At 42.0% G+C, this 27,090-nt stretch overlaps 1 protein-coding gene across 1 annotated transcript in view; it reads left to right on the top strand.

Moving 5' to 3' along the window:
* GRIN2B (glutamate ionotropic receptor NMDA type subunit 2B) overlaps window positions 1-27,090 on the top strand; it is a 581,922-nt gene that overhangs the window by 129,655 nt on the left and 425,177 nt on the right. Inside the window, exons 3-6 of the mRNA XM_067695747.1 lie at window positions 17,003-17,117; window positions 17,683-17,829; window positions 20,455-20,691; window positions 21,662-22,097. The gene's annotated coding sequence lies outside the window, so the exon portion shown is untranslated. The remainder of the gene's footprint in view (window positions 1-17,002; window positions 17,118-17,682; window positions 17,830-20,454; window positions 20,692-21,661; window positions 22,098-27,090) is intronic.

Raw genomic sequence — 27,090 nt, 5'->3', positions numbered from 1 at the left:
ACTGCTCAAGCACATTTTTCATTATACAAATTGTACTTGTGTGATTTTATTATCTTTGACTTGTTTTAATATCAGGAATACTTTACTCTCCAGAAAGATTTTAGTAGTACTTTCTCAAAAAAGGGAGACTATTCCAAACAATAAGGTCCCCTTAAATCTGTGTGGAAATGAACAGACTGAAACTTCAGTTCTACAAGATTCCTGCATAGTAGAAAGTGGAAAGAAGGATCAGCTATATTGATGGGAACTGTCAAGAATTAGGCTGTGGTTTATACATTTGAGTGCTTCTCTGTGTGTATATAACAAGGGCAAAGTGGCCTGAAAGAGGAAATGTTAATTTCCCATTGGCCATATATTCTGGATCCCAGATACCACTTGGGAAGGAGGAGAAGGTATTATCCTTCCCTACTCACGCCCACCGGAAGGCTGAGATGTCTCTGGGCAGGACTATGGAGAGAGCAGGAATGAGAGAGGGAGGAACAATTGTGTGTTTTCCCACTTCTGGATGAGCCCCGCTTCTGTGAACTTGGTAGGGGTCCACAATAAGTTGCACGGAGACTTTGCTGAAAAGAAGGGATGTATATGGAAGAAGTGAGGTGAGGACTCATGTTTAATAAACAGCTGTAAGAACATCGATGCATTCACTTTCTTCCCTAAAAAGAGGAGAGGAAGTTGAAATAAACGTAAGCAAGGGGAACTCCGTGTCAAAATCTACTTCCCATGATGACTAAATACCTTATTCTCAAGTGCTGATTAGTCTTAACCTTCCCATCCCGTTTGAATATTCTGCAAGCTTTTTCTTGGTTCAAAAAGATCGTTAGAACATATTTGGTACCATAAAGCTATTGAAGCTTTCCTTTTGCTCTTATAAAATGATATTAAAATGAAAATGACCTCTCTCCTGCTTCCATTCTTGTACTGGCCACTCTTTTTTTTTTTTTTTTTTTTTTGCTGTACGCGGGCCTCTCACTGTTGTGGCCTCTCCCATTGCGGAGCACAGGCTCCAGACGCGCAGGCTCAGCGGCCATGGTTCATGGACCCAGCCGCTCCGCAGCATGTGGGATCTTCCCGGACCGGGGCACGAACCCGCGTCCCGTCCCCTGCATCGGCAGGCGGACTCTCAACCACTGCGCCACCAGGGAAGCCCACTGCCCACTCTTCACCAGCAGCTTGCTGCTAGTGCCGTTGAGTTTCCTCTCAGCATTTATTTAATGGCTGAGGAGTAACTTACACACATTGGAGCTTGGTAACAACCCATCAAATCCCCTAATTTTCTTAACTCATAATTTTTAATCCATGCTACTGAGCAAGAGTGGTGCTTCTTCAGTTAAAAGAAAAAAAAAATCCAATGAGTATATTTGTGAAGTGTTTATTTGTAGATCAGAATTTTATTTATATTCCATCATAATGAATAGGGTGTTTTGGGTAAACATAATATTTAAAACAATCAATTATTTCAAGGAACTTGCCCGACTTACCCTATCTTATGTCTCCTTTGTCTTCCCCAAACCTAATGTGACCTGACTGATATAAGCAAGACGCGGACAAATAAATCAGAGAGAAAAAAAAAAATCTAGCCTGCCTGACAGCTTTCTGGATTAAATATAATGAAAACCTTTATTTCTTCTGCTAAAGGGAGATATAAGATATTAGGAAAGACTATTTTAGGCAAGATGATATTGTGTTTTATGTGTTTTTAACCTGAGAATTCTTTTTAAAATGGTTGTAAATTCCACTTCTCTAAGGAATGGGGAGGAAGCAATCCGTAGACGTGTTTTCTAGGTGGGGCGGGTGCCTCAGAGGCTGAGGCTGGAGGACACAGACTAGAGAACCGTTCATTCGGCTGAAAGGAGTTCGTTTCTTCTTCTGGATCTGACAGTCTCCGAGCACAGCTGGTCCAGCCTTCTCAGGTCTTCAGTTAGGAATGCTGAGAGATTTCACGGGCTAGCAAGGCATGTCCAGCCTTGGGCGGGAATTTGAAGCTCCCAGTTCAAAGCTGGGACCGATAACCTGGCAGCTGTTTTCCTGCTTTTCTCAACAGAGCAAGAAGCACAGAGAGAACGTACTGTTTCTAGAGGGCTGGGTAAAACAACAGGGGCTGTTGCCTCTTTTCTTTCTAGTGTTTCTCTTGGTCACTGTATGCTTACATCCAGGACTTTTTTTTTTTTTTTTTTTTTTGCGGTACGCGGGCCTCTCACCGCTGTGGCCTCTCCCGTTGCGGAGCAACAGGCTCAGCAGCCATGGCTCGCGGGCCCAGCCGCTCCGCAGCATGTGGGATCTTCCCGGACCGGGGCACGAACCCGTGTCCCCTGCATCGGCAGGCGGACTCTCAACCACTGCGCCACCAGGGAAGCCCCAGGACTTTTCTTGAAGGTGGAAGGATAAAAGAGAAGTGAATGACAGGATTTATTAGGCTGAATGAAGTGAAGTTAGTTCACAAAGGGAGGAATACCTTTAAGCTGACAGGAAAAAGTCTTCTTTGTCTTCTTTTTCTTGAGTCTGAATAACTTTGGGGCTCAAGAGAAAGCACAAGAGAGTGGAAGAAAGATTTCTGCCAGTGCCCCACTTTCCTAGGAGGAAAGAGACCAGGGTGGTTCTGTCCAGTTCTTCATTTGAAAACATCCTAAAAGTAAAAGTAGGCAAAACAGCTTTCCTCAATCCACTAACTGAAGCAGTGGCAGAACCAGATTTTCTATCGACCCTTTTGGAAAAATTGCATATACTGTTCTATTGTTAAAAATGATTTTTTGTTTGTTTTTCAAGCATGACTTTAATAATGGATCATGACGAACAATCCTAAATTTGTGGCCTTTCTGACACCCTGTTGAAACCTTGTAATTTAGTTTACAAGCCCAGAGCTGTCCTTTTGGCCAACTGTTTTATTTTTGTCACTTGGGTGTTTTCTCATTCTTTTTTAAAATATCAAATCAATATTTACTCTCAAATATAGAAATGAAAAGAGAGACATGTTATAATGAGTAGATCTATCAGTTTATTGTGTGAATTAATATTTCTGTTGGGCTCGGTTGTAATTAAGTTACGGTTGGCTTTTTAACTTTGGGATGGCATTAAAGCATGTGGGTTTCACTTCTTTCATTCGGGAGTTATGCTAAAATTAGTAAGCATACGTAGAGTATGTGAAGCTTGTAGGAGACTTTATAACATTCTTTATTAGTTATTCTTCACACCACATCTGTGTGGTGAGTATAAATTACCAGGAAGATAATATCCTCAGACCTGAGATAATAATTTTTAAGTGACCGAGAGTGATGTTCAGGACCAAAGGATAGTCCCAACACTCTGTGTGCACACCTACACCCTTTTTAATGAATATATGACCTGGGGCCTCAAAGATATCTCCAGCTTTGGATACAATTTTATATTATATCTTTATGAAAAATTGAGCCTGAAGTCACCATATAGAGATTAAGAAAAGAGTTGAAGAAAATATTGCAGAAAGTTTTTGCTGCAAATTTTTACAATTCTCATGAAACAGGATTCCATCAAGTGGGAGGGAAGAAGTGTGAGCTCTCAGTGGTGGAATGAAGAGAGTTCCTTCTTCAACATAAATGAGGAAACAGTCCTTAAACAGAGTAGGGACAGGAGAACACAGAGTGGGAGTGAGCTGGGAGAACATCACTCTCAGGGTCAACCATCTCTTCCTGAATTTTCACCTCTTTCAGATTCTCTTAAAATGAGCACAAGGAAAGAAAGGCCAAGTGGCGAGAATAAATAAAACCCTAGAAAATATAGAACAAGCTTCCATACATGTCTTTCTGTGCCACATGCATAGGGACAAGTCTTCTGAAAGATGCTCTGAATACCCAACATGTGAATTTTTATTTTAAGCACAAGAAAAACTTTACCATAATCTGGTCCTTGAATGGGGTGGTTCTTTGCATATGTTTAATTTAAGAAAAGAAATACTAAAATGGAAAATTTTCCAAGTAGGGGAGGCAGAGATTAAGTCTTGGAAGCGATCTTGGAATAAAATTTCATGAGAATGGAGGGAGTTTTGCTGTTCAGAAATTAACAATATTTTTAAAGAAAAATTTTACATGTGTAACTAGCGATACATTTTGAAGGACTGATTATTCAAGTACAAAAAAGTTGACAAAAACAATTTTTTTAAAGATTTTTTTTCTTTTTTCTTCTGAGCTTAAACTAAATTCAGTGATCTAAAGACCCACTGATTTTGCTGTGTCATTGCAGTTAGTGGAATTTTTGTGTTGTGTGATTCCATTATAATCCATATGTCACCATGAGATAGAGTAAATGCGTTTATTAGCATCTATAACATATTAAATGACCACAGAATTAAAGCCCAGTGTTGATAAATATTGATCCACTGTTGAGTTAATATAAACCATTATGATTTATATAACATAAGCTTTGCCTCCGAAAACTATAGAAATTGGTTTAAATAATATAGCTATCTTTTACTAAGGTGAAAGTATGAAAAACTTGGGATGCAGTCATTAACTGCATTTCTATTTCCACTTAGGCATATAAGATCTGTGTTATTAACTATAGGGCAGCCCATATGAGAATATGAGTGAATCACTCATATAACTTATCACTGAGTAGAGTCAACAATTCAAGTCTTTATCTGCCCTTTGGTGGGATTTTGCAAATAACAAACATCCTACGTAACTTGGTTCCATGCTAAGCAGTTTAAACTTTATCCTGTAAGTGATGAGAGACAGTTAAAGAATTTTAAAGCGGGAGGTGTCTTGATCAATGTATATTCCTAAGAGATCCGTCTAATGTATTGTGCTGGGTGCATGGGAGGGAGTCGAGTCTGGAAGTTGGAAGAACAATTATTAGCCTATTGCAACAGCTCAGGGCTAAGCTATGGAGAGCTTAGAATGAAATCGTGAAGGTAGAGAACGAAAGGATGAGATGGATTCAAGAGATATTTATGAGGGATGAATTAGAGTGAGAGGTGTGAGAGAGGGACAAGTCAAGATTCATCTTCAGAATTTCGGCTTGGACAATTGGGTAAATGTTCTTATTATCCACAGTAGGGAATATAGTAGTGGAAGCAGATTTGGCAAGAGAAGAAAGAATATGGATAAGTGTAGAAATATTGAGTGTGCAATGTCTGAAAGACAGCAGTCTCCTAGGTAGCGATCTCCAGTGCATTTGAAAATGTGGCTCTCAAGTCCAGAAGAAGGGCTTGGCCTAGGATACAGATTCAGAAATCATTGTTGTACAGTTGGTGCTGGAAACCATGGAAGTAGATGAGATCAACAGGAAGTGATCTTGCAAAGGTCATAGTGTTGCTTCAGTGAATTTCCTAATGCAGTATTTTTTCCATAATAAGAATGAAGCTTCTGAAAGCACAGGGAATTTCTCAAGATGAGGCTATTGTTTCTTTAACTTTGAAGCGGTGGATGACTACTGCATCAGGCAAAAGAGATAGTTAACATTGTGGCGAGAAGGAACATGGCCCTTTCCTCAACAGTGCTCAATCACTGTGAATTTTTTATTTATTTCTCTTTCTAGTGAGATCCTTGCCAGGATGTTTCTAGCGTGCCTGGTGAAAGTATTGCCCAGTAATGTATTCCTGGAATAACAGTGTGGATTTAGGCTGTTAGGTGGTACTATAAAGCATATGATCTTTGCTCCGTGGAAAGCTACCACAGATAAGGCTTTTCTGCACTATATTTGCTAACTTTACAAAAGCATAAACCCAGTTCCAACCTTACTCAACTTCTATAACACTGGTCAGCCTGGGTAATTCAAAGTCAAAATACTAAAGTCACATTGCAAGGAAAGTTGGACTTGATCAAAATTTCACCGAATTGTGAATAACTTAGGGCAATGTGAATTTTCTGGGAGTTTATGGTAGTTAGAAATTTCTGTAAGTGTTTCTGTGATGACTATTTTAAAATATTTTAATAGGAAAATCTTCAAATTTAAGATTTTATACTAGGGTAAATGTGCAAAATAAATGTGATGGCTATAATTTGAATATACAAATGTAAGGAGAATAATTATGGATAAAGTTAATATTTCTTCTCCATAGAATGATTGGCAAAAAAAGAGGAGCAAATCATTTGCACACAGGATGAATAGTAAATCAATAAGCTTGATGAGAGCTGCAGAAAAATACATTAAAGGGGATGCTCATAGGAGATGCTCCTTCTTATATAAACAAATATAAATAAGATAATAAAAACCAAGTTTGCAGGGCAGTCGAGAAAGAGGTGCAAGTAAGATTCTGCAAACTCCTAAAATCTTCCTAGAGAAAATTGGAAATGAAAGCAGTAAATGTGATAGTACTCAATGATCAATAATCCCACTTTTGGGAATACATCCCAAGTAAATATTTCTAAGAGAAAAAATGTATTATATCTAGCTGTATCAGTAGCAAATTATTCATCCTATTGAAAAACTGGAAACAAAATTTAAGGAATAGATTAACAACTTATGACCTTTACCTTGATAAATGTATGACTTATGTAGATACCTAGAAAATGATATAAAAAGTAGATTTAAATGAAAAACGAATAGAGGTTACATAATCACATATATTACAACTACATAAAAATGAAATATATACATAAATATCTATAAAAATCAAAACAAATGACATAAACAGCTAGTGTTTTAAAATTAAGGTATAGGCTAAAGAGTTATTTTAATGTAAAAGTAATTAAAATACTAATACAAAAGAAAAGATTTTTGAATCTTTATTAATAATTTTAAATTTAAGTTCCTTTCAAATTAAATGGGATGGTCAGTCATTTTTAAGGGTCAAGATAAGACATACAATTGGATGTCCTGCTTAACCAAATTCTAAGAATCTTGGCATCAAGGGTCAATGTACTCTCTTTTAAAAACTCACAAAATCTATAGCTCCCCTTGTTCTTCCTTTAGATGTTGACATTATTAGATAGTTAAGTTTTTAGCTCTAACATTCATCATGCCATCAAATACATTTCAAAGTACAGGAAAACCTCATTAATTTTGACCTTACTAAGTTGAAATTTGTGCTAATTTAGGCAAGATGTGCTTCAGTTCTTTATGTATTAGCATCTTGTTTTATTAGATCTGGCAAACTTTCCTGTGGCCAGATTCTCTGGGAGAGCAGATATTCTGAAGACCACCTCCTTCAATCTCCCTTATATCTTGTCTGTCTGAAATTACCTTTATAATGTAAGGCTTTGTTATCAGGTAGCACAAAGATATCCCTGGGGGCAGTCCTCTGAACCCCAGAGCTTATATCCAGATACTTACAAGAAGCTGTGTTTTGTTTGATGTGTGTGGTGTGTGTGTGCTCCTCCCAGAATTTGAAAGCCTTCAGATAGAGCACCATAGCCCCCACCATCCTTACATCTGGCTACTTCATACATTTGAGTTCTCACTTCTTTAACCGTTAAGATTCTTCTGTAAAACCATTTCGAAAAATTCCGCATTTTGTTCTTCCGTGATCTCTGGAATAGTATTTCCTATCAGAGGTTCTCATTGTCACATGCATTCTGCTGCTTTGCTTATGTTTCTTAACACTCCATGGACACAACCAGGTTTCTTAATGAAACTGTAACTCCTTGAGGGCAGGGACAGGTATTAAAATTTTTTGTATCTTCTGCAGTGCCTAGTAGGATGTCTTTAGTCTAGGTGTTCCATGACTATTGAATGACTGGTTAGTAGATAACTGAGGGTGAATAAAGATCCTAGTATCAGATAGAATGATACTACTCATGTGCTTTAAAGTTTGCAAAGCCTATGGATTAGGTCTTGGATCTCTTCAGTCTCCCTGGACAGGAATACGAGTGGTGACAGGGGACAGCATGAACACTCTGGATTCTGAGACAGGAGATAGAAATCAAGATATACGAGTATGCATGCTTATCCAAAGACATTGTAAATTAGCGCGTTCACCTTGACTTTGAGTGTTCAGACTCAAATGTCTAATTACTGGTTGTTAGGAGAGGAAGTAGTTGAGGAAGTAGGTATCACTGCTGCTCACAATATTTATGGCCCCACTCCTTCTAGGTAAGATTATACTTCCTTGCCCCCGCGAAGCTGGGCTTGGCCACAGGCTAGTTCTGACTGATGGGCTGTGAACAGAAATGAGATGCATCTCCTTTAGGACAAAACATTTAACAGCCAGCTCAAGAAATGCCATCCCTCTCCTTCCTTATGGCTGCTATCTTGGTGGCACACGTGGCTGTGGAAGTGACGTAAGATTGAGGCAAGAGGGAATGTTTTGTCAACACATGGAGAACTATGTCATGAAGGGTTGCTTGAATCTGCAGTGGATTTTGAGCGTGCAGGAAGTGATCTTTGGTTGTGTTAAGTCTCTGTGGTTTGGGGGCTCTTCACTGCAGCATAACCTTGCCTGCCCCGACGAACATAGTTGGGACTAGGGCCTAACACGTTGAAGAGCCTTTAATGACTGATTCAGGAGTGTAGTCCTAAGAGCCAGATTGCCTGTGTTCATATCCAAGCATCACTGCTACTTGTGCAAGTTCCTTGACTTCTTAGTTCCTTGGTTTTCTTATCAATAATATGGGATAATAACAGCACCGACTTACAGGGTTGTTGTGTGGATGAGCAAGTTAATTAATTAATACAAAGCACGTAGCACAGTGCCTTAGAACGGTGCTCAGCGCGGGTTATTATTAACATTATTACTAGTCAGAAAGTTCCCTAAGATGATGACAAAATTTGGTGTCTTTGGTTTCTTACCACCACGTCTGCTTTTCCTGTATCCTCTATCTTAGTGGCATTGCGACACTTCAGTTAGTCATGCTCAAAAACGTGGAATATTCTTGTCGTGCTCTGACTGCCAGTTGCTACATTCTGGCAATTTAATTTTGGCAACATAAATAAATAAACACAGTTGTATAATCTCTCGAAAATATATTCCCTCTTCTCTCATTGCCACTGTCGAAATTCATTACCACTGCCTAGAGTACAACAATGGCCTCCTAATTTGCCTGGATCCAATATTTGGGAAGCAAAATTATCACAGTAGAAAGAGCATGCAACCTGACCTTTTTGCCACATGACCTGACCTTGAACCCCAGCTCTAGCTCTTGCTAGCTGTGAGATTTGGGGAAAATTACTTCATCTCAGTATGTTTTTTTCTTCATCTATATAAGGGGTTACCAATATTTACTTCATAGTATTATTGAGAGATTATATGAGATTGTTAAGGTAAAGCACTCAGTATGTAGTTGGGAATCAATCATTCTTAACTTGATATTTTTTTCCTCCATTGCACCTGGCCCAGATTATTGCCAACATTATTTCCCAGAAGTCTAGGCCAGATTAAATTCCTCTCATAGAGTGTAAAATAAGATGAAGATTCCTTAGTATGGAATTCAACAGGCTCCAGAACCTACCTCGATACTTTTACTATATTCCTCCTTGGACTTTGCATTCCATTGCTTGCTATTACTTGAATGTGTCTCTGAGTTTCTGCCTGTGCTTTTCCTTCAGCTCAGAAGGAAATGGTCAGAGTGGTCTAACCCCATGGTGACTACAGTTAATGATGCTGTATTGTAGGTATGAAAGTTGCTCAGAGAATAGGTTTTAAAAGTTCTTATCACAAGAAAAAAATAACTATATATAGTGATAGATATTAACTAGACAATGTGGCGATCCTTTTGTTGCAATATATGCAAATATCAGATCATTATGTTATACACCTGAAACTAGTATAATGTTATATATCAATTATATCTCAATAAAAAGAAGTCTACTCCTTCTAAGTTCACAACTAGTACCGCATCCTCTGAGGTGCAAAATTTCCTTTATCCCTCTGTATATCAGTTAACTATTGCCATAAAATTGCTGTACCCTAAGCCACCCCAAAACTCAGTGGCTTAAACCACCAAGCACTTATTGTCACAGATTTGTGGGTTGGTTGAAGATTGTCTGAAGTAGGCTGGGCTCAGTTGGGGTGTCTCAGTTTACTCGGCATGTCTCTTCTTCCCTCCCAGTACAAGCACGTTAGCCTAGATATGCTCTTCTTGTGGCAGTGGCAGAGGTTTGAGAGCTCAAGCAGGAATGTGTAGACTTCTTGAGACCTACATCTGGAACTGACACTCCATCAGTTCCGCCTCTTTCTATTGGTTAGAGCAAGTCACATTGCCAAACCCAAAGTCAAGGTGTAAGCAAGGATGTCCCTGCCATAACGGAAGGGGCACTGCAGAGTTACATGGCGGAGGGTGTGGTGATATGAAGAGATGAAGAATTGGGGCCGCTAAAGCAATCTTCCACACTCTGTTGGAATGAATAGGTCTTACTTCTGAGGTTTTAGCATCTGACTTTTATCTCTATCATAGGGGTCAAATAGATCTGCATTTTACTGTTTCTTTGCTTACATACTGTTCTCCTTTATTTAGACTGTTAACTTCTGGAAGGCAGGGATGTGTTTTACTTACTCTAGTTTTTCCAACAATACTTAGCACTCTCCTTCACACATGGTCAGTGTTTGGTTAATGTTTTTTGAAATGGCATTTTAAAATTTGGAGTAAAGTAGCTAACTTAGACAAGTATGTTATGATTTTGTAAAAAGAAACTTGTGAAATGTTTTTGTTTAAAGAAGAATTTCAGAAATGGCTCCTAAATAGAGGCTAAAGCATTTTTCTCTACAGAGTCATTAAATTATACATGAATCAGTGCTCACAGATATCCACCAATGGATAAAAGAAAAAATTTGCAAAGAAGGAAACTTGGAAGAGTTTATGAATGTATTGGGTTGGCCAAAAAGTTTGTTCGGATTTTTCTGTAAGCTGTTATGGAGAAACCTGAATGAATTTTTTGGCCAACCCAATATTAGTAAACATGGATGAAGGGGAAGAGATATTTGTAAGATGTGGGAGAATATACATTTTAAAGTTTTAAAAAAGGACTTTAGTTTTACAGGTTAAGAGTAAGTACACCATATAGTTGTGTCTTGCTAAATATCGTCATCAAAAAAGCATTTATTAGTATTCACTGATGATCAGCTGTTACACTGGAAACTGTAAAAATGATGATTCTCTAACTCCATCATTCCTTCAGCATTTATTAGCTAGGATATTTGTGAAGAAGAACTTTTCTTCCCTCCACCCACCACCATTCTCTTTGGACTAAATGGAGTCTCTTTTTATTCAATGTGTCATAATCAATAATGATCATTTTCTTTTTTTATGCTAAAATAGTCCCAAATTTGGTCAGTTGGACACCCTTTAAGTTGGATTCTGTCCTTTGGACACATCCCCATTAGTTTTAGAGCATATCCTGCTTTCAAACCAAACAAGATGCTCTGGGCTCCCCTTTCATTTTCCCTGACTCAGCCTGAAATCAGCCATTTTGCCAAGGATCCCAGGTTACTTGGAGTGGAGAATGGTACTTAGAAGCCAGGATCTGGGTGCTAGGTGTGCTTATTGTTACTGGGGTGTCACTGCTTGCTATTAGTTCTTTTAGTGGATAGAGCCTATATACATATATATAATTTTTTATTTCTGTTCATAATTACTGCACTAATACCACTACCAACAATAAACACTAGATGTGAAGTTTAAGATTTCTTTTTAATACCCTTTGTCCTTAAGTTATTAGGAAACAGGAACGTGGGATCATAGTCTCAAATTATCACCCAACATATTACTTAGCAGTTACAAAGAGGAAAATATACCTTTATAATTGAGAGATCTGTTAGATACCCCCTAAATCAATGATTAAATTTGGCATCATCAACAATGGGACACACTGGCATCATGTGTCTCCTAATACATGCATTGGAGAAGTTCACAACATCACCTTGCCAAAAATGTTTATCCTTAATCTATTCATGGGCACAAAAGTCAGACAATTCCAGATTGTGAAATATTTTGCAAGATAACTGGCCCAGATTCTTCAAAAATGTCAATGTCATGAAAGACAAAATAAGGTGGAGGGACTAGTCCAAATTAAGGGAGACTAAAGATACAAGATAACCAAACCTGGTAAAGGACATTTATAGGACATCTGCAAGTGAATATTGATTTAAGTATAATTATGATATGCATATATTGGAGAATATGAGGGTAGATAGGAAGTGTGCTTATATGTGGTACATTAGTTTTTGTTTTTGAAAAAGATGCAAACCCTTATCTTCCATAGTAGGATGCCAATAGATAATGAATAAATTTAAAAAATTAAGAAGTAGCAGTTGTAAGTGTGTCATTTTGAGCTGGGAGGGCTAGTGCCAACAGCTTCAATTAAATGAGCTAAAAGTGGTGGCCTTTAGCGAGTGGGAAATGGTGGTGATGGGAGGTCAGGGGACTGCGGTTGAGCTATTTCGAGTATTTTAAACTCTTTTCTTATATAACTTTGAGAAAACTGAAATCTAAATTTAAAGAGAAAATAAACCTCAATTTTAAAACAAAATGAAAAAAATGACTGGATGTTATGAAGAAATACAGAGGAGAGAGATGTTGGAGCCATAGTGTGAAGGAGCCCACCTGTCAGGGGAGAGTCTGAACTAAATCCCATTAGTGGGGAGCCTGTTGAGAAGTTCAAGCAGGGTCATCATAACGCAGCTCTTACAGCGGCAGAGAAAATCCTTCTTTAAATACTTACTCATCTTTTAGGTCCTCTTAGAAGTCATTCATTTATTTACTCATTCAGGCACTGCTCTGGGTGTTAGGAATGTTGCCATGAACAAAATGGTCCGGGCCCTGCCCTCGTGCAGCTTATGCTCCGTCCCTCTCAGGCTAATCATGCGGATTGGGGACATGTGAGGAATAACCACCCTTTGCCTCAGGTTGCGCCTCAGAATTCTCTCAAAGCGCTGGTGTGTGTGTGTGCGTGCGCGCGCGCACGCACACACACACACACACACACCCTAATGAAATCATCTTAATTCACACGATTTCACATTAATTTCACATTTATTTTGTGGGACCATTGACTCCACACGTGATCGTCTCACACCCCTGTGACTCCGTGTTCTCTCAACAGCCTGCCCAGGTCTCCCTGTGGCCTCTCCCTTCCCTCAACTCTGGCAGGAGATCCCTAAGCTGCTTTGTCATTATTTCCTTTAACTGGGCTCCACATAAGGTCTCTTGGTGGCGAATGGGAAGGGTGCAGGGCGATGGGAGCAGAGGGGCCAGGAGAAGTGGGCAGAAGTCACTGTCAGTCAAAGCTCCGCTGCGTGATAGAAGGACTCTCTGAAGGAGCGTGAAAAAGAGGTGGTATCTGCCCAGAGGCTGATGACAGCGATGGTTCCAGGAGTAAAGATCCACATGGAAGGTGGCAGATGCTAAAGTGGAAAAGGAATATTGGGGGCACTGACACATGGCTCACAAAGGAAAACGTTAAGAAGTTTCAGAGAAGAGCGTGAAGTGACGAGAGAAGGGAACTAGTGAGAGGAGAATTACAAAATTGATCTCCATTTTGTTTTATCATTCACATCATTATCTGACTGCCTCTGGTAATACGGTGTTTCAAAATGCCTTCAGATAGAGACAGTCTCTCATCCACATTGTCTGTAGTAAAAGAAATTGGGGCACATTTCTCAAGAAGCTTGAACAATCTGGCACTGAAACATCAGAAGAGTGCATCTTCTTTTCACCATAATGGTGAGACTAGAGATGGTTTTTTCCCCCCACCCCGTGCTTAGATGGAAAAAAGAAAAGAAAAAGAAACAGAAGACCTTTCTAGGTGGAAGAAAAAGCAAGATTCTAAAGAGTTTGTTAAAACAAAAACAAAAACAAAAACAGCTGGGTCAGATGCAGTGTTGTCATATCTTTGCTATGTTGGAGGAGGGGAAAAAACAATAAGGCAGTGCCAACTCTAACTGTGCTTAATAGCGGGTTATTTCCACTTGGGGTGTGTTCTCGCAGGAGTTGAGTGCTGCTAGAAATAACACCATGTGGGGTCTTCCCTTTCTCTGTTACAGAGAACTCCTACTATCTCATCACATCTCCTGCTTTCTAGATTCAGTCCTAGATTCAGTCCTCTTTCTGAAAGTCTTATTTATTCCTCCCTTTTTTCTCTCCTCCCTTCTGCCCCCGTTGTATAATTTGGAAAAGAAAAGGGCCCATTTGGGGAAGTATTAAAGAAATGTTCCCTTGAGTACACAATGCAAATGTCTAGAAGTGTATTGTTCACAATGTACACAACAGGCTCAAAAAACTGCGGTGGATAATAAAGACGTTTTTCATTGTTGGAGGGCTTCACACAAGGGGATGAAGGTGGTTTATCCCTTTGAAAAAAGATTGTCTGAGTTGAATAATTAATATCATTATGATAAGAACAAAATAGAGATTCTTTTAAAAGAGTAATGATGGTAGGATCTTAGTATGCCTGTGAGAGTGATTAAAATTGAATGTTCTGCCCGTGTTTCCTGTACACTCCAGGAATAGTAAGCAAAAGAAGATGGATTGGATTCAGCAGAAGGCATTAACATGCATGTTGTCAGCTAAGCCTTTATGAATTATTTTTTCAGAGGTGATAAACATTCGAATATTTTCTCTGGAAACCAGGAAGCCTGTTTTACTTGAGGTAACGAGCGGGGACAGACCCACTTTGAAGCTAATGCAGCTTCAGACTCCCAGCCATTCACCTGGGGCCCCTTCCAAGACTGTGGGAGGGGCCCTAATTGTCCAAATGTTTTAGTAGAATTTGCAAAAGTAGCATATTTTAATTGCAAATCACTTAAGATTGCTGTCTCTTTCCACTCCAACTTTCTCTGATTTTCCTTCACGCTGGGTGTCCTTGGACTGGCGGTGAGCATCTTGGAGATGAAGCTAAGAGGAAGCTGAGTAGGGAATAATTTAATTTGGGTTTAGTGAGATATATTTATGCAGCTTGCCATCAGTTTCCTGTAAAGTTATTGCCAGCTGTCCCAAGGAAAACTTCCAGGAAAACTCCACCTGCGCCTTGCACCTACTCACCCAGTATCCTGACATAAAAGTGTCACAGAACATGTGCTCCATGGGTCGTTCCCTTGTTCTAGTTGGAAAACTGCCCCCCACCTCACCTGAAGTCGTTGACCACTTTTGTATTTTGTCGCAGCTTTTTTTCCTTTTAGATTTTCTCCCCAGTAGAGTATGTTACAACTTAGAGTTTTCTTTAAAGAATCAAAGTGTAATGTTTCCCATTAGAAAGCTGCTCAAGCTTTGTAACATGTGTACATCAATATTAAGGCTCTAAAATTTTTCATAGGCTGGGAAGGGAAACGTGAACATAGAGATGTAGAAAAGTTTATTCAAAATAGTTGATAAAGCTTGATTGTGCCACTTAACCTGCACCTTGGAAAGACATTTTGGGACATTTTAACCAAACAAATGAGAAATTATGGACTGCTGTTTGGGACATATTTGAAGAGTTCCTTCTTTTATTATCTACATTTATTTATTAAAGAACCAAGAGAAAACTTAGATAATAATTAATGTAATATGAAACAAAAAGATAAAGATTAGCCCTGACATCAATAGAAATCAGTCTGACTTTGGGAAGCAAATTGCAACATTTATTTTTTCAAATTATACCAAAACTATAATTCTCTAAGAAGAAAAGAGAAATTTTTTTTTTTGGAGTATAATTGCTTTACAATGGTGTGTTAGTTTCTGTTTTATAACAAAGTGAATCAGTTATACATACATATACATATATTCCCATATCTCTTCCCTCTTGTGTCTCCCTCCCTCCCACCCTCCCTATCCCACCCCTCCAGGCGGTCACAAGGCACCGAGCTGATCTCCCTGTGCTCTGCGGCTGCTTCCCACTAGCTATCTACCTTACGTTTGGTAGTGTATATATGTCCATGCCTCTCTCTCGCTTTGTCACAGCTTACCCTTCCCCCTCCCCATATCCTCAAGTCCATTCTCTAGTAGGTCTGTGTCTTTATTCCTGTCTAACCCCTGGGTTCTTCATGACATTTTTTTTTTCTTAAATTCCATATATATGTGTTAGCATACGGTATTTGTCTTTCTCTTTCTGACTTACTTCACTCTGTATGACAGACTCTAGGTCTATCCACCTCATTACAAATAGCTCAATTTCGTTTCTTTTTATGGCTAAGTAATATTCCATTGTGTATATGTGCCACATCTTCTTTATCCATTCATCCGATGATGGGCACTTAGGTTGCTTCCATCTCCGGGCTATTGTAAATAGAGCTGCAATGAACATTTTGGTACATGGCTCTTTTTGAATTATGGTTTTCTCAGGGTATATGCCCAGTAGTGGGATTGCTGGGTCATATGGTAGTTCTATTTGTAGTTCTTTAAGGAACCTCCATACTGTTCTCCACAGTGGCTGTATCAATTAGAAAAGAGAAATTTTGAATAGAAGTAATGAATAGGCTCCTGGATTGTTTGATAATCCAGTTAATGAAGAGGAGTGAGTCATATGTACACATTGGGAAATGGTTTAAATTTTTGGTAAGTTTGAGACAAAATACTGACATTGATGAGGATAATGTAAAACTTTATAATACATTGCAAACTGGTTAATGAGTGTCATCAATTCAAGGGATATTTAAGATTAGTCACTGTACAAGAAAACTTGAAACCCTTACAATTTATATATAAAAAAAATTTGATAAAGGTTTTCCCTAATTCAACGATTCTGTGAAATGTACTACTACCAATAAGTAAGAAATTTTTCCAAATGATCAACAATAAAAAACAATTTTTGAACAACCATGGTAAAGATCATCCTGGATTCTTTCTATTATTTCTATAGAAAATGATCTAATAATCATAATGTGAAGAGGTACTCAAAGAGTATGAAGTAAAAAAATGTAGAAAAGCAAGTATTACAGAAGAGTCAAGCAGCAACTAATAAAAAATGTTATTTAATTTTAAAGTGTTGCATTTATAAGTATCAGAATTCTTCAGTTGTTGTGATATATTTTCTCATTTTATGTATTTACTTTCGATCAAATTTTCCACACTTTTCCTTAAAGAAGGACTCCAAATTGTAAGCTTCAGGCCCTACCCTTTCGTTTCCATGTTTGATCTGAAAGATGCTGTGAGATGAATATACTTCTGTCTTTTTTCTCCAGACAAGGCATGGGCTTTGCATCTGCTGATGGGGCCATGGACTGTTTGCATCTCCTGTGATCCTTTGGGTCAAGTGAGCTGGCAGAATACCTCCAACAGTGTCATTAGCAGCCTCAGGTGAGAGCTTTTACCTCAATAAATAATGCTGTGAATTATAACCCAACATCTTGTCGTGTTAGAATATTTCTTTCTTTGCTGACTAGGAGTTAGGAAGTGCATATTTGCAACACTGAGAAATGGTGTTTCAAATTTCATGAATCTGGGTGATCTCTGAAAACAGTTTTATTGAAAGGTTTGTGGTCCTTGGAGGCAAAGGTTGTTCATTAGAAGTGCAAGTGAGTGACAGGAAGTCTGAGAAATAAGGAGAGAGGTCTCCCTCATTAAATGGGCACTGGACACCATGGAGAAGAGATACCACCTTCTGCTCACAGGCTGCATGGTCCCTAGAATTAGCTCTTCCAGAGTTGGCAAGACTGCTTGGGAAAGTGGTTTCTAACAGTCATAAAAAATCCTTAATATTTACTGAGACCCCACATGTGTGAAATTGCACCACTATTGGAGGAGATCATTAAGAGGATGTGACCAGCAGTTGACCCACGATTTGGACCCAGGCAATATGAAGACTCCTTACACCCTCCCCTTGTCCTTGGAATATCCATTTCACCCACTGTTCCTGCCCTAGGAGCCACTTCAAGGATGCAACCCTGAGAGGATGTATTAGTGACACCATCTGGAATGAATATGTGACTGAACCCTGTTAGGGCTGCTGTCTAGGTCCAGCAGGTGTGGAGATCTACTCATCTTGCAGCTGCCCAAGACAGCAAGCCTGGTATGTAAGTTCCTTTGCTTATTACAATGGCCACCTACCAATCTGGAGTGGTCTGCCTCTTTCTTTGGTCTCTCCTTGCCCTCTCTGTACTGGGGCCATTTTGAATTGCCCCAGGGGAACTTCTGAGGTTGCCAACCAACAGCCTAGTGCTGGGAATATATGGATACCTAGATGCTGGTCTGTCTCCCTAAGTAGTTGAACAACTAACTGGGAAGATAAGAGGTATACTGTACGTAAGGATACACCTTTAAGTTTAACCTTATGAAATTGCCTTTTTATTATAAGTCAATAATTAATGGTTATTTCATATGATTAAATACCAGTAGCTTCATACAGTTCAAGATAAATAGCTTGTGGAAGTATTGTTCTCCTTTTGGGCCAGTTCTTCATAGTGCGGGACCAATGTCCAATTTGGTAGGTGTCGTATCTCGTGCCTGGGTCGTACATGCCAGTGGCATCACCCAGTCATTTCGTGCAGATTCCTCTACACATTTCCAAATGCAGGGCGGGGTCAGGGGGATGGTGGTGCGGTGCCAGACCTCATTTAAAAATCCTTGAAATTGTTACAGAAATCAGTTCAGGCTTGGTTGACAGAAAAATATCTTCTGTGGACTTGGAACTTGAGCTAGAAACTGAAAGAGAGGGTGGACTTAGTTAGGGAGAGGGGATCTGAGATCTCATCCTTCTCTATACTTGCAAAAGTGAAGAGGCAGGAACGGAATTGTTGGGTCCAGGAAAGGAATAAAATAAGAGAATTGGTCCAATTTTGGTGAAGAGGATCAGGGATAGGAAGGGGAGGGTGGACTCTGAGGTTTAAAAAAAAAAAAAAGTAGATTAAAGGTCAGCCTTGAGTGAGATTGGATACTATTGTGAAGTTAATGGGCATTCCCAGGAGGAGTGTTTCAGGAAAGCCCCACAGGGCTCTTGCTCTCCTTATCCTACACCCCTGCTCGAATCCACATGCTAACAACTGGAAATCTACACCTGCAGTGGCTGGGTTGGCCCTCGTGTGTCAAGGGGCACAGCAATTCAGGGCGCCTCTGCAGTTCTCCAAAGAGGTGGAAGGTCAGCCTTACCCTGACTTAGAAAAATAGCTCTACCATTACTGAGACAGAATAATTCACATGTGAACACACTGTATTTGTGTTTTCTTGTAATGCTTATGTGTTTGTGTGTGTGTTAAAAATCTTACATTCAAAGATTCGGCCTATCAAAATCAGGAAACATGAAAGAATTAGTTCAGATGTATTATGGGTGCTGTCTGGTCTATAGGACCCCATTCTATATAGATCAAAGCACCCAGCTACTAGGTGTAAACACTTCACACAGGATTGTTACCCGTGTGTTTATATGGCTGCTTCTCAGGAATGTGGGTAAGAAGCTCAGGACATAACCAGGATGAAAATGCTCCACCACTGTAATATTCTGTATCTCTGAAGAGACAACGGATCTGAATAAAAATGATGCCTCCACAATGATACTAATATTAAAAGTAAACAATACTACAGATGGTGATAAGTACTGTTAAAATAGAAAGCAGCTTAAGAGGGAGAGAAATGAATAGATGTTTGCTTTTTACAAGAGGGTGGGTTTTTAAATGCCCTGAAATCTAGTTTTATTTAGGGATTATTCACCTGTCTCATCATCTTCTTCTCAAGGTCTTTAAATAACAGGATCTACTTTAATGAAAAATTCCAAATTCTTCAAACCTTCACTAGCAGTCAGCAAAGCACGCATGTAATCTGTACTACACAATGTAGCCCTTAATTACATTTACCTTGCTTTGTTTCCCCCCCGTTTTACGCGTCAGCCTCATGGGCTCAGAATAGATCTTAAGCCCCTTGAAGGCAAGAACCCGGCTTTAAACTGCGTCCAGCACACGCCACGTACTGAGGAAGCAAAGGCTGATTTATGGAAAATCAAGCAAGGATCGTAAATCTCAAACCGCAGCTCCGCCTTGGAGACGCTTTCCGCAGCGGAGCGGGGCCGCCCGCCGGGGGCACTGTCTCGCTCCCCCGACCCCTTGGCCGCCCTTCCTCGCTGCCGTTCCCCACTGCGGCCGGCAGGAGGCGCCACGGACTCGGCTAAGCGTTCTCCCCCTTCCTACCCCACTTCCCCCAGCACGTGACGTGGGAAGCTGCCTCCGCCAGAGACTTAGCATTAGGAGTGAGGGGGTGAAGGGGTCTGGGGGTGGGGAGGGGGATGTGGAGAAAGAGAACACGCGCGCACACACACTCTGGGAGCAGGAACATCTTCCCTAGCTTCGCGGGTTTCTCCTCCCACCAGAGCAGTGTGTGAGAGGTAGGGGTGTGTGCGTGTGTGTGTGTGGGGGGGCACGTTTTTGAGTGTGAGACCCAAATCCAGACCAGGCAGCCTGTGATCTCCCGCCCTGCCCCCGTACCCGGTGATTAATCCCCCGTTTTCTTACTCTCCCCTCCTCCCCCTCCTCCTCTTCCTCTCCCGCCGCCGCGCGGTTGACTTGCCCCCGCCCGCTTCCCCTCCCCCGGCTCCCATCATCACCAGCTGGAATCTGGGCGCCTGCCTCTCCACCCCCCACCTTTTTGGAGAAAGGCAGGTCCCCCACCCCCTTTGAAAAACCACTTCCTTCGGCTTCTTCACCTCTAGGAAATCTCGGGGCTTTGCTCTATCGAAAGTGCTCGGCTGGGTGATTTCTGAGCACCACCCTCCAGAAGTGCTGGCGTCCGGATGCATTTTCCTTTGCTTTGCAAAGAAGAGTCGTGAACTTCAAAACCCTCCGAGACGGATTATTAATCCTGCTTTGCCGGAAAGGAAAATCCTCCATCCTCGGCCACCGGCCTCCCCTCTCCGGAGACCCTGCTATCGCCCAGGCTCTCCGAGCCGGTACGTAAATATTCGCCTTGGAGTCTCTTGTCTCAGTTTGGGGGGGGGCATGGGGGTGTCAGGAAGATAAAGCGTCGAAGCAGTGGAGCCGTTAACCAACCTGGCATTAAGTAAAGCTCTTAAAGCCTGCAGAGCCCGGCACTTGCTCATTTGGACGTGGCTTTTTAAAAAAGGTTTTTCAGGGTGAAGGGATAGGGCACTCTATGGTGTTTTTTTGGGGGGTTAGTCCCCTTACCGAGCAGAGAGGCTGGGCATCGGTGCCCCGGGCCGGAGCCACGCGCCGCGACCATCCGTCCAATCGACACGTTTCAGGTGAAGCCCCGTGAGCTGCACAGCAGCGCGGCGGCGGCGGCGTGAGTGTGCGCGGGGGTGAGTGTGAGTGCGCGCGCGGGGGCGCGTGCGTGTGTGCGCGCGTGTCAGTGTGCCCCTTCCAGGGAATGCCCAGTGTGCACCCGGTGCACAATCACAACCCATTCAGCGCGAGCCCGGGGTGGGAGGAGGCGCTGCTGTTGGAGACGATGGGGAGAACGAGACAGACATGTCAGCAGCACTGCAGATGGGGCTGGGGGCCGCACTTGCTGGCGAGTTAAGTCGGGGTTGTGTTTCTGCGTGTGAGTGAGTGTGTGTTGCTACGTGGAGCCGCTTCTCCCTCCCTTCCTCCCTGCTTCCCACTTCCCTCCTTCGCTCCCTCCCTCCCTCCCTCCCTCCCTCCCTCTCTCCTCCTCCATTCAGGTTGGCTTTCCCACCTCGCATCCATGCCTGTCCCAGGAATGGTATAGCCAGACCTTTTCTGAATTATTTATAGACCGGTGCCAGCTGTTTGCAATTCCTCTCGTGTGCACTCTGTGGGAAATGCAGGGTTTCCTCCCCCTTTTCCTTAAAACGAATTGATCTCTTTTTCGGAATGCATTTTTCTCACCCTCTGGGGGACACTCGAATCAAACCTTGACCGCCTCTTTTTCCCCCTTAGGAAGGGGACGCTTTGGGAATGACCATGCTCCACGGAGGGACAGAGCCGGCCCCCTTCTCTACACAGAGCCTCCTCCACTAAAGCTCCAAAAATCAAAAACCGTAATTGCCAGAAGAATCATTAAAAAAAAAAATAGTCCAGCCACTAACCTCACATGCAAACGGAATAATCACTCGGGATTCTGCATTGTGAGCTGCTCTCCATACCCTGAATTACCTTTGAAGTCCATCTTTTTTTTTTTTTCGTTGAATTTGCATCTCTTCAAGACACAAGATTAAGACAAAATTCGCGCTAAATTGGATTTTAAATGATCTTCCTTTTATTTATCCTTCGTCTTTCTTATGTGGATATGCAAGCGAGAAGACACGACTGGATATACCCAACATGCTCACTCCCTTAATCTGTCTGTCTAGAGGTTTGGCTTCTACAAACCAAGGTAGGGCAAATTCGATTTCATTTTCTTCTCACCTGGGGCAGGGATTCCTTGTTTATCTCTCTCTTCAAGTCCCTCAAGTGGATTTTTTTGGGGGGAAGAAAAGGTAACAAGATATTCAAATAATGCTGTTTGGGGAAAAAGCCTTCTTACAAAGGGGGAAATCTCCCACGTTATTTCTTTTCCTTCCTCATCTAACAGGTTTTGGGTTTTTTGGAGGCAGTGGAGGTGGATGTATGTAGGGACAGATGTTGGATGGCATAAGGGTTGGGAGACCTGTGTGATTTTCGAGTTAAATAGCCATTTATTCACCCCAAGCTAAAGCTCTGATTTTTTTATGGGAATCGAGAAAGCTTTTTCTTTTTTTCAGGCTGGTTTTTCCCCTTTGCCACTTCCATGTCTCTCTAGCTCCTGTCTCTACCTTCCTAGGTATCCTTCTCATGCCTTTTAAAAGATGAAATAATGAATGAGATTACTGTGGCTATTGCCCCGAAGTCCACTTGCTGTCTAAGTGCTGACCCTGGGCCCAGAGATCCCGGGAGGCCTACTGCAGAGGGACAGGTCTAGGTGGGGAATCAGGCTGGCCTCAGAACACCTGGAATTGGAGGATGCTGCAGGTTAAGAGGACTTAAATCTTAAGCTTGGAAAGAAGGAATTCTGTCAGTATTCTGCTTTTTAATTTGTATTTTTTGGTGTGCTATTATATTTGAGATATAAATTTCTCCTTCTGTCTGCACATCTATTTATACCCACACATCCTCCGAGCAAACTGTTACTTCCCCACTCTTGCAAAATGGCTATCTTGCAGAGTTCTAAAATGCTGTGTGTGTGGCAGGGGTGCAGAATTCGACACGTGAGTCTTTGTGTTAAACAAAGAGATGTGCCGTTTGCATGTGTTAGCCTTGGACCCTCCAAAGAGAATTAATACTTACATTTTTCTCCCTCTCAGCAAATTCTACAGCATGTGCAATGTGGCTAGGTGGTATATTCATGCACTTGAAAAGAGAAATAGCAGGAGAAATGGAAAAGACTTAGCTAATGGCTCTTCAGCTAGTCGCTCATGCAATCCAAGACAACTCCGAGGAAATCAGGTCGCCCGCGGGCTGCAGGGCTAGGTGGTGAGCTGGTTACTCGTCACCTTGTCCACTGACCGTATGTCCCCAAACTCCGAAGGCACCCAAGGGCAGGAATCAGGTTGAGATCAAGATCTTCCAAACAGTGTGGCAGAATCACTTGCACCAATAATCTTCCTGAAAGTATTCTCCCCCTAAATCATTTCTCCAGTATTTTTTATAATACTTTGAAACAATCCAAAATACTACAGGGATATTGGGGAAGACGTTGAAGGTCCTTGTCACTCAACATCACGGTAGAAGAGAGTTCTTCATCGTCCAGAAAGGATGGATAGCATCCAATTCACTACTCCCCTCCCCCAGGTTTCATTCTCTTGAGCGTTTCTTGCTTCAGCACTCATCTGTAACCATGGTGTCATCTGAGTGGCGGGTTGGGATCCCACTTTGAGCCGTGCTCGCCATGTCTACAGATAGCTGAGGTGATCCAGTGTGTGCTCACCTGAGACACCTGAGCTCATTCCCCATCTGCTTCTACTCCTTCAAGTGGGAGGATGAACTCTGAATTTTACTTAAAAATAGAACAGAGGTGTGGGTGAAAAAAGCAGCCCCATGCGCCACGATTCCATAGGTAGGATGAGCAGGGTGAGGTGCGTCTCCAAGGGCATTGCCCTGTTTGCATTCCTGGGGCCACGACAGTGCTCTACACCAGTCATCATGTGGATTGGTGACGAGGTTGCCAGGAGGCCTTTCGACAGAGTCTCAGCCCCGTTTGCCTTGAATGCTAATGGGGTGAAGCCAGGTTCCAGGCCATTGTTAGTTGGCTCTAAGACTGGGCAAAGGACAAGACATTGAAAGGGGAGAAAGAGGACTAGGCGGTGGGAAAGCCACAAAGAGGAAAGAATGGACTCCATCCAGAAAGTGCTTGTTGGGATTCAAGGAGGAATCGCCACAGGTGGTCTGTGTCTTTCCACATCCAAAGCCGTTTTGGAGACCTTGGGAGGTGGCGGCTGCCCCTGTCCTCGTGAGTGGACGCCATGAGGCTGTGACTCAGTGGTGCTCTGGGCAGCCTCAGGGCCATTGTTCTCTCCCCGTTTTTTCCCTCACAGCATAAAGAGCTGACCGGGTTCTATTTTGTCTTCTCCCCTCCTGCCGCCCCCCTGATGGTGTGGGCACATGGCAGAGAAATGTGGCTGCTGGTGGGAGGAAGAGTACATTTACTTTCGGTTGAGGTGCCTCCATGATGTGCAATTAAGAAAAAAGAAATTAATAGGAAATAAAGACTCCCCAGGAAAGCACGGTTGAAGGTGTTAGGTTGGTGATTTCAAGAGAAGCTGAACGACGTGGTGTCTTCTGTGCCTGTGTTTCAGGTGTAGCGAAGCATGATGGGTCTGTGAACACGATGATATGGCAGCTTAGAGACAGGAAAGGAAAGGAAGGAAGAGACAGATGCTGAAAGGAAGATGCTGAAAGGAAGGAGAGGAGCAGGGTGTGCCCCGGGGTGTCTAGTGCCTTCTCTCCATTGGTTCCATCCCTGGGAAGCCTGTCTATCTGAAGAGCCTTGTTTTGCCACTGTAAATGTATAATATATCGGGGGGTAGATAGAGGTAAAGAGAGTAAGTAAGAAGGCAAAATGACAGAAAAGGAGGAGGAAGAGAAAAAATTCCTCTAGTCACTACTTTGCACACCCAGTGCCTTTCTTTTAGGCTGAGCGGGAAGAGAGATTTCCTCTGGTGAAGGGGTGAACAGCAGGTACCTTGATTTTGTATTCCTGCTTCACTTCCAGAAAGATGGCTTCAGAACCTTGACGGTCTCCCTTGACCTTCGTGTCCACACATCCAGCCTTGTGTGGGGAGGGGCAGCGGGTACCTGGGAGATGGACACGTGCACTAAAATTGGTTGGTGGGATGAATGGAGAAACAGGACTGAGCTGATGTAGCCCTTGGCCACATCATCGTCACCTTGTAAAACCTTCTCCCGTTACCTCCACGAATATGAGGAATCCAGGATGCAGGGCTCTTTTTTTTTTCTTTCTTCTATTTTCTTGTTCAAGAATATGAAAATGGAGGCGACACAGCCACTAGTACTGACAGGCTAAAGCAGAAATTTAGTTAATATATAGACTATGAACTAGAGAAGGAGGTGGGGGAAAGGACAGGTTATGTGTTAAGAAACCAGAGCAAAAAAGCAGCCTCTAGGAGCCAGGTGGAACTCATCATTCTAAAGGTTGGGAAACTATTGTTCTGAATGATGACCTTGACCTTCTGTCCGTAATGATGGAGAGTACAAAACAGCTCATCTCGAGTAACTTGTTGGGGTCAGGAGTGGATAAGCTCCTTTTCTTCACTGCCGTTCTGCACCCTCCTTAAGAATTCTAGAAATTTCTTCCTTTCAGTAAACTACTCTGCTACCGTGCATACATGGCATGCACGGTATCCTGGTATCGTCTCCCTGTAAATAAATATGGATCCAAAGAGTTATTGGTCTAATGAATTGTTCACATTTATTAAAGTGCATCTCTTCTTTGCAACCACAAGAAGAGTCTCCAGGGAGAGTAGATTAGTGGTTGAATTGATACTATCTTTCAGAAGGCTGCAGAAAATAGAACAGAATGTGAAGGAGCAGGCCTAACTCAGAGGAGATGGGGTCCTACCATGCACCTGTGGCTGTTAATGGTATGTCTATGGATGAATGAACGGAGAGAAGGGAAATATTGATTAGTGAAAGATGCTATTTGTTGTTTGTTCTGGTGGGTACAGGATGGTTTGCAGTTACGTTGTTAGATGAGATCAAGGATTTGAGAGCCCTGTGGCACTTTTGAAAGCATCTCCTCCGGACTTCTCATTTAATAGATGAAGAAACTGAGATCCAGGGAGATTAAGTGATTTGGTTAAGGTTGGGGCAGTTGCTTAGTGCCGAGTCTCTGTGCACCACACCATTGAATAGAATGAGACGTTCTTGGAGGTTATTTGTGGATTTCGGACATCTATATCAGTGCTTCTCAAACTTTATTGTAAATAGGAATCACCTGGGGACCTAGTTAAAAATGTCCATTCTGGGGCTTCCCTGGTGGCTCAGTGGTTGAGAGTCCGCCTGCCGATGCAGGGGACATGGGTTCGTGCCCCGGTCCGGGAAGATCCCACATGCCGCGGAGCGGCTGGGCCTGTGAGCCATGGCCGCTGAGCCTGCGCGTCCGGAGCCTGTTGCTCCGCAACGGGAGAGGCCACAGCGGTGAGGGGCCCGCGTACCGCAAAAAAAAAAAAAACAAAAAAAAACAATGTCCATTCTGAATCACCAGGTCTGGGGTGGTACCCGAGATTCCGCATTTCTAACAATCTCCCAGGTGATGCCAAAGTTACTGGACCATGCATCATGGGTCTACGTCATTCCTGAACCTAATTCTATATCATGGTTAACACTGGCAGCTCCACGTATATTTCTGCTTTGGGGACTTCCAGCATTTCTGCTTTGCTCTTAAAAGTAGAAAAGAAAAATTAGAAAGGGACCTGTGTGTTTAAGTTCACCTGTGTCCTCTCTTCCCTCACTCTCCCACCCACATGTGTCGTTTGCCTCTTCCCCTCCCATCCTCCATGCCTTCTTATGCTGGCCCTTCTCATAACCGATTCTTCTCCCTCTTTTTATGAACTCCTGCTTCTGTGTTTCTTTATTAGTATCTCTTGGTCTCTTTTCTTTCACACTATCTCTTCTTTAACTTTATTTTTATGACTTCTGCTCTCCTCAATTATTCAACAAACATTTGTTAAGGACCAATATTTGTCAAGCACTGACTTATGAAAAAGAATTAGCTCTGGTCCTTGCCTTCCAGTAACTCATGATTTAATGGGGGAGACATGTAAAGAGACCACCATATCCTTAGGTAAGAGCTATAAGAGAGAGCAGCCTGGGAGAAGGAGGTGGGCTTCGTG

Source organism: Pseudorca crassidens, chromosome 11 (genome assembly GCF_039906515.1).
Source record: "Pseudorca crassidens isolate mPseCra1 chromosome 11, mPseCra1.hap1, whole genome shotgun sequence".
Classification (NCBI taxonomy): Eukaryota; Metazoa; Chordata; class Mammalia; order Artiodactyla; family Delphinidae; genus Pseudorca; species Pseudorca crassidens.
Note: the sequence above shows the minus strand (reverse complement) of the source record. Positions and strands in the feature narration are given on the sequence as shown.